Genomic DNA, 8,995 nt, shown 5'->3' with positions numbered 1-8,995 from the left:
GGCTGGCTGATGTGCAACTTTGATTTGGGCAATACATTAATCCCTCTTAGTCAAGAAAGATAATACTGGCTGAAGGAACTGTATTTTTCACTGATGGCCAATTTATGTGTCATTACTTTCAGAACAGGGACTATGAAATGTTGTCTGGCTCTGTATACTCACACCTGTCACATGGTTTCTCTTAGACTGCCATTACATCGACATAAGAGCACAAATTACCTGCGCTGTGATTATGTAAATACACAGAAGATGCTTCTCCCCTTCTCTCTTCTGCCTTAAACTCTTAGATTTAAATGGACTCCTACTTCACTTGTTTGGTTTTTTGTTTTTGTTTTTTGTTGTTTTGTTTTTGTTTGTTTGTTTGTTTTGCTTGTGTGGTTCTTTTTTGTAAAACTTGGAAGTCTGTGTGCCAAAACTTGCCAAGCATTCTTCCTGCTTTACTAAGATAGAGAAGTCCAGATAGGCTTTATCAATTAATTTCAAGGCTTACTCAAGAGCTTGAGTGATACAACTCACTCTCCAGAAGGGCAGCTGCCCACTACACGTGCACAAAGTATTGCTGTGAGCGGAAAGTGTGCTCTGCAAACAGGGGTGAACTTCCCATTGGACCATGGCTCCTAGACTTTCAGAAGGGTTGAAGACTTGTGGCCACTTTTTCCATTCTTGCCAGTTAGTTATTCACATGCTCTGGATATTTTATTGCTTTTGCTCCTCTGAATATTGTGACTATAAAGCAGTTCTTTCTGGTGTGCTGTACTAAGTTGTTCAGTAGAAAAATTCCATTCCAGAACCACTAAAAGCAAACAACTGCCTCAACCAAACAACTCAGGAGCACCTGTCAAAACATATCGTGCAGGCATCTCATTTAATGCTGGATGACTAAGCCATGGAAAAGCAATTACCTAAGCAGTGGTCCTCCATAGGAAGTACTGTGCTTTTAAAATAAAAAATAAACGCAATTCCTGGCTTCAGACCACTCTGTGGTAGAGCATACACAGCTTGATGTTTGGGGTGTTTAGTGTTTTTCAATTGCTCCTCTGCTATACTACAACTCAGTAAGACTTGGCTGCAGTTTAATGGGAGCTGATTAAGGATCACACTGCTCTGAGTATTTACTGCATGTCTAAGGACTGTTTTGTCAGCAGTTGTCATTTCTCTGACGTGAATCATTACAAGAAGCCACCTCTGAAAGAACCTCCCCTTCCTAATCTTCTAGATACTTCTCATGCAAAGATAGAATATATAAAAATAGAGTTAAAATCATTTTTAGTTTGATGAAAGGAAGAATGATTTTTGGGCTTTTTTCTGCAGCAAAATGGTGGCTGGCTCAGAGGTGTTGACTAACTTGATGGAATAAAGTCTCTTCCACATTACCTTTCTTGCACAGTTCTAGGTTAACCTAGATAATTCCCTTGGGTAGTTCACAGTTTGTTACTAATCATAATTTGCTGCATTTCTGTTGCTTTTTTCTGTTTCAAACAAGACCACAGTGCAGAAGGAAAGTCCTGCTTATCCAATATATTTGTACTTCAGGTTTTATGTCTTTTATTTTATTAAGCCAAAACAGATGCTGGTTACGTATAGATAAAATATTACAATAACTGCCTCAAGAGCACTGCAGTAGCTCTATGGAACACAAGGTACATGATGAAAGGCATTTGGGGTAGGGCGGATGTGTGTAGGAATATAAAGAGAGATAGAAGAAAATACCATTTAGACACACAGAATCTGAAACTTAGACCCAATTCCCTTAGCATGAAGCTATGAAAGGCTGGTGGGATTTGCAATGAAGATGAGCAATTCTTTTGGATTTGCTGAGAGGAGCATGGAAAATTGGTGCTAGCCTATAGAAATATTTCACTTTCAATTTCATTAAACAAAGATTTCAGGTTTGAAATTTTTTGTATACCTTTTAAATGCAAAACAGGTTTTTTTCGTGTGTGTGTGTTCTCATGTTGGTTTCTTTTGAAAGAGCAAATGCCATCTTTTACAAGCAGAATTCTCTACCCCAGCATGTATTTAAATTTCAAGGTACTGTGAAAAAGAAAGTGCTTTCCACTTAGCATTAATTCTATACTGGGGAATACAACTGGCCTTACCCCATTACCAATCTCCAAGTGTCTCCTACTGCAGACACAGAATTGTGCTATGGATTTATGCTACATAGCTCCTTACTTATAATTGGGCTGTTTTTCCCATCTCATTTCAAAGATGAATTAAAATACAGACAAAATTAAAGAGTAAATTCACAAGTAATTTCAAAAGTATGGGTGCTTCCAATTCTTTTTTCAGCTCTAGATACTTTTTTAAGAGAGATTTTTTATTTTCCTTTCTAAAGGGGTGCAAAAGTGCTAAGGCTCATTACATCCATTTATTTTATTTTTTTGAAGTACAGGTACAATATTTACATAGAGGTACTGTATGCCAAATGACAGAAAACTGTGTATTTCCTGAGCCCTGAGGCCAGAAGCTCTTTGGGTAGAGTCGGAGTAAGTGATCACAAATAAGTCTATAACATTCCTCTAGCAACTCAGTTCTTGCTGAGCTAAATGACACACACTCTGTGTTGAAATCCCTTTATGTAACACTGAAGAGGAGAATTATTACCAACCCACAGAAATATTTAGCCCTAATCTACAGATTAGGACCAAGAAAAACTAAACCAGCTTTACTAGTGGCATCTAGGGAACATTTTAGAACTGATTCCATCAACAGATGATGGAAGTTGCCCCACATGTCAGGGAAATCATCTTGTCTCTTCAAAAATCTGAGCAGCACAGGGCATGAGTCTTGTACATCCCTTGCAAAGGGCAGCATCATGTGGCTTGTTGCACTGAGCTCTCTGTGCCTCAGTCTTTTCAACCAAGTACCAAGATGGGCATAAACCTTTGCCTTGCAGCTAATGGAAATACAGAATATTCTTAGGAAAGGAAACAAGAGTGCCAACGCCTCCCAAAACTCTATGGAGGTGCATATAGTAACTCATGTTACTGGCTTCTTATTTCAAAATGATGGCCCAGTCCTTATTTATTGCATCTGGCATTCAGATGTTACATAAGGAACTATTTGCAAACCTCCAGCGGACAAGCAGAAGGTATCTTTCATGGTTATCTTATTTTTCCTTGTTACCACATTAATTAACTCCCATAAACTCCCTTAGACTGTCTCATTATTGAGGAGTACATCCATTTATGGCATCCACATATGAAGAGCTTTAAAAAAGTAATAAAAAAATCATTCTGTATAATAAGCTGGACACCTTCAAAAGCCTGTTAGACTGTCAGCTTTAGGAGCCTCATTACAGGGTAATCAGCTGCATCTGGATATTCCTCACGAGCAAATTAACAAAGCATTTCAAAAAGTAGTGCTTAGGATGAATTCATCCCTTTTGGCAGCTGCATAATCATCATCTGGGAAGTCCTGTAATCCTTTCCTTGCACCTTATGAATGGCATTCACTGAGCCAGTGTTAAAACACACTGGCAGACCTATGAGCATGACCAGGAGAAATGGAGTATTTCTGCATCAGCCATGATGTGCAGCTTGGAGGGTGATTTGTAGTTTTGGTTTGGTACTATTCTGTTTTTAAAAGAACAAGGCTTATCGTATTGCACACCCCAGGAGAGGCACAAAAGGCATAAGCAAGCTGAATTGATCAGCATGTGGCAGTTCTGCTGAAGTCAAAAAGCAAATAAATAAGCTGAAACATTACTAGGATAAGTCAAATGTACACCACAATTGCCTGGCTCATGGTAGGCAGGCTCCAGAAGTGTATTTTTGCATTGTAAAAATCCTGTATTCTCAAAGCAAATTCTTTTCTTATGATCGCATTTTTGAGATGTAATTAGATGGCTTCAAAATACGCTTTTTTTCTGTAATAACCCTTTCTTGAAAAGTCAAGTATCTTTTTTTACTAATTAACTTATGGAGGAACAGAACAGTATTACCATCAGAATACAGTAACTACACTTGATATTCCCTGTCCAGTAGGTAAGAAAGCAGAAGGATGGAGAGACTGTACAATGAAATTAAATTCTTATACGATTAACAGGTGAATTTGGTGCTGTCTTGAGTAGTGCACATAATTAATTTTGTCTTTTTAAATCTATTTTCTTTTTAAAAAAAAATTAACATTAATCAGCATTAGATAAACCACGACACCCATGCTCACACACACACACAAACCCTGCCTTTTTGTTCAAAACTGATGCCAAAGCAAAAGTGAGATCCAGAGTGGGAGCCAAGTGCCTTGTCCATGCTGCCCCTTGGAACTCTGCTCTGTGCACCTTGGTGGGTCCCGCTGGCTGGAGGAAGCAGCTCTGCTGCACAGCAGGAGTTTGGGAAGAACCCCTTGAGACAAAATCTGCAGGTGACTCAGGCGTGTGAGGTGCTACAGGCAGCGACTGCAGGGCCACTTTTAGCTGCACAGTCTGGTTTTTGAGTCCCAGAAGTCCTACAAATGCCCTTTTCCATCTATAGAAACAAAGCAACCACCTGTCAACATAAGCTCTCAATCACAGAGGACTGGGATTCTTTTAGCACCTCTGATAAATCTATCACAGCTGGATGTTGTTACTGATTAAATATCAGCTGGTTTAACTGCAGTTACACAGCTCAGGAATGATGGCTCCTGGCCAAGCAGATGCACAAGCAGTAATTGTGTGACTGTATGAGCCATGGATGGATATGCCACCTGATGCTTCAAATTCTACTACACCTTGCCCATTGCTACTTTCCACATGGTTGCTGGATGGTGTTGGGAATCTTTCAGGTGAGACCCTGATGCTCCAGCCTCTGTGCTCAGCTGCCTCCCCAGGTGCTTCCTTCCCCAGCTGCCTTCCCCAGCTGCCATGGCTGTACTGGGAGAGCACAACTGAAATGCAAACAGCTGAGCTGGCTGTTACTTGCTTTGAATGGGCCTAAGAGTAATCTGACCTATGGAACAAGCTTCTTTCTTCCCAGAAGGTACTACATTTAAATCCACCATAATGCACTCTAGTGGTGCATTATAAGTCTCTGACCTCAATGCAGACAGACCACAGTACAACTTTACAGAAGCCAGGTTGGCCTCAGAGTGGGCAAAAGATGGAAATGAGAGTGGCTGTGGCAGAATTCTGGAACTCTACCAACTGCTTGGAAAAAAGAGATTCGGATTTCATGTAATGTCTAGAACAAGATTATCCCTCCTTATCACAGCAATGTAAGCCTAGAGCAGATGCTGGAATTCAGAATTCTGCACGAGCTGAAAGCAGATCTAAGTCCCCGGCAGGTAAAATTCTGCACTTGCCAGCACTGGCTTCTGCTGCTCCTGCCAGTAGCTGAAGTTATTAAAGTTATTTTAAAAGGTCAGAGATAAAGATAGTTGGATTTGGATTTGCAGTCCTGAACACATGTGGTATCTGGGAAGATCTGATCTCATATTCTGGTTCAGTCCTTTTATAGTTAATCTCCCCATTTTCCAACTGTGTAGGAATTGTACATTTTGCCTAATCCTCGTATGCCTCTGGTGGTTGGAGATTTTTCCATTGACAGCAGTTCATCAGTACAGCTAAACAAAATCACTGTAAGCTGTCAAACAGAAGACAAATGAGAGCTTAGAAAATAGAATACTCACTGAACTGAGACAACGCTTCAGCGCCGACAATGATGATGGCAGGGGAGCAGAGACTATCTAGTTATAATTGCCAATTTAGCAACAGCTGAGCCTGTACTTATCTGAATTAGTATTTCTGCTAAATTCATGATGTTTTGTCCTGTTCTAAGCCTTGACGTTAGCAGACACAAAACAAATGCAGTGTTCCAGGGATAACTCCTCTCAAAAGCAGCAGGATGTTATTAGTCTGAGGACTGAGTCCTAAGGGAAGGTCTCTTTTTTTTTTCCCCCTTATGTGGGCACCTGCTGTTGAGCTGAGATTTTTTGAATCTGCTTGCAAGCCTCAAGGTGATGAGCATGCACTATTTTCTTCAGTAGATGTTTGTTCTAGCCTTCACCTTTCTCTATAAGCCCAAAATATGAATTCATTTTTGTTTAAACTTGCATTTCAGGTTTGTGAGGTCTTGATAACAGCTATCTTTGGATTGTACCTCATAAATCCAGCATTCTGTTTCATTGTGAAGGGGTTACCACCACACACTAGTGGCTTATTCTACCAAGGATAGGTGATTTGTGGGAGGTAATTACTGTTATATGCTTTCTCACCAAAAGATGCTCCAAATTAATGAAGTGTTAAAAGGATATATAAAAATATGCAAAGCCTATTTATTTCTCAGAAATAAATTTTGCTCCAGAGCACCAAAGTGCAGATGAGTGAAGCAGCAAAACGTGCCTGCCCTTTAAAATGAAGAATGGCAGCTCAGGGAAATTTATATGGCAGCAATCATTCTCATAATTAAAAATAGTCATCAACTATAATATTAGGTGCTTTGATGATATGAGTATACAACATGGCATACATAAATCAGGAAGAGAATACAGAATCCTGAAATTAAAATTTGACTATTCAAGAATAGGAGGCAGCAAGAAACCAGAGTAAGAAACAAATCTTTCCACCTTTCCTGTACAGGCATCCATATCCTGCTGTCCATTTTAGGACAGGAAGCTTCCAACAGTCTTCTAACCCCCATTACATACAAGAGAAAATGTGTCCTTTCTCCAAGGTGGCAGTTATTTTAGTCCCATAAATATCTTGCTGTAAATTATGCCACAGAACAATAAAATTGCAGGGATGACACAAAAATCAGCTATATGATCCATAAAAACAGAGAAATTTATCTTCAGCTGAAATTTGAAATGTTGCAAACCTATGTAGCACATCCTAAAAGGCTTTGACAGGCCTGTCATCAGCACAGCAGTAATTTCCTTTCCTAGCATGTATTCTCTAAGCCATGGCTGCAGGCCTTTCTTGTTTCAGTATGGGTAGCACGTTTGGTTTGCAGTGTGGATATGAGGCAGATCATATGAAAGGGTCAGTGAACAATGCCTGTGGTCTGAAGCATTAATATTTGATGCAGCTTTGACCACATTTGCTGCACTGGAGCTCATGTGGTGGGTGGGAGGGGAAGGGGCTGGCAGCACAGTCTGTCCAAGGCCTGACTCAGGCAGCTGCCCAGTCCAGCTTCAAAAGCAGCTGTTTGTGTACAGATTTCACTCTCATATTGCAAAGTCATAGCAATCTGTGCCATAATCATGTCCAGGATTGCAAATAGGGCTGTACATTCACAGCTGATGCTGTTACTTATGTAACTGCTACTTAAAAATTTAAGGAGACTTCAGATTTACAAAGTTGAATTTAAAAGTGAATGAAGAAAGGTGCTGGAACAAGAGATTCATCTACTCTTTTTATACTGTGTGTAACATCATATTAAACTTCCCACAAATCTGCATGGGCAGGGGCACGGTTTAAGCTAAGCCAGGGTACTAATGGTTTGTACTGTCCTTCCTAGCAGGACTTGTTTGAGTTGCTCATTCCCAGCTCCTGGCTGAGGCCCAGTAATGTGAGGTGGGTGGCTGGAAAGGCGGATGCAGATACACACCTGATCCCCCTGATACAGCCATGAGACCGATGCAGTCACTCATGAAACCACCCTTCAGACTCACCCCTTCTCACTTTTTCCTTTGCTCCCAGATTTAGATTATTCATTACAGCTCTGTGAGTGTGAATCTGACCTGTTTGCCATGACAGGCTGTAGCAGAGAAGGTCAGAACAAAGCTGAGCAAGGAAGCTTGAGTTTTCTCAGTCTTGCTCTTTAAGATGCAAGGAGCATCACTTGAGACTTGCATCTGGGTAGTCAGCAGGGATAAGTGCAGGTCTAAGGCCATTCAAGCTGACAAATCTCTGACTCATCTCTCATCTCTACTGGGGTGATACACTTTGTCTATTACTGAGGCCTTTGAAATAAAAAACGGACAAAGGAAAGACAAAAGGGAATTTAACACAATGTCATAATTAATTCAACAACATTTTAAATCACTAACTGCAGTGTTATTCAATTTTGGTGAATGGGAAATTAAGTCATTTTTTTTCAAATCTCAAAGAGCTGAAACCTCAAAAGTTTAGATCAATCTTTAGAGAGGTATTTCTAATGGACAGGATTTCTCTCAAGCCAAGAACATTCATTATCTCTACAATGTTCTTTTCAAGCTTACAGCTCTGGAGAGTGCAATTTATTCATCTGTCAGATTTTATGCGCTTCTTGCCAGGCTATCATTTATATATTATTTCTCCAAACCAGGAAAAGTATTTTTGGAAAGGGAGAACAAGCATAATAAAGCTTTTAAATACAAATCAGCTGATTCAGAGTCCCTTCTCCATTTTCTATCTCCTTCAACCATATTGCCTTGTATTTACCCTTAAGTTAAACCAGTCAGATGAGCTTTTGCTCTCTGTGACAGAATTACAGAAAACAGGATAAGCAGTTTATCCTTTCAATGTGCGAACCACGCATCTCTTCCAAGCAGATGTATTCCAAGCCACCACAGCAGGTGCAGCCCAGGGATGCTCACACCCAGAAGAAAAGTCTGACCCAGGGGAAACAGAAGGTCCTGCTTGGACCTGGCAAAGCACAGAGGAAGGGGCCTGTGGCTCTGTAATTCTGTTCTTCGCTCACTGTGCAAAGTGTGCAGTGAATGAGATGCTGCTTCCAGTTTCTCTCCTTGCGCTGTCCTAAGGCTCATCCTGCTGCTCTTCCCTCAGCGCTCACGTGCTGCACACTCACAGTTCCCCCTTGGTGAGTCTCTTGAGCCAACAGGAGGCTGTTCATACAGACTTTGGGAATGCAGATGTGCAGCATCTGCAATCTGCACATCTTGATTCCATTTAAGGGTATGTCAGCCTTAAGTTACAGAGCTCTGCAAGATGTTGTCCTTCTTGTCCTCCTTGTCCTCCTCCTCTACTTCCACCTGACACAGGAATGCTGCTATCACCACCTGGTTGCCTGGTAATTCCTTTAATGAGACCATGTTTCCAATTACTGAGATTTGTACTGACCTTGCCATG

The sequence above is a fragment of the Lonchura striata genome, chromosome 6, assembly GCF_050655825.1.
Source record: "Lonchura striata isolate lonStrDom1 chromosome 6, ASM5065582v1, whole genome shotgun sequence".
Taxonomy (NCBI): domain Eukaryota; kingdom Metazoa; phylum Chordata; class Aves; order Passeriformes; family Estrildidae; genus Lonchura; species Lonchura striata.
The sequence above is the reverse complement of the archived record's forward strand: the minus strand, read 5'-3'. Positions refer to the sequence as shown.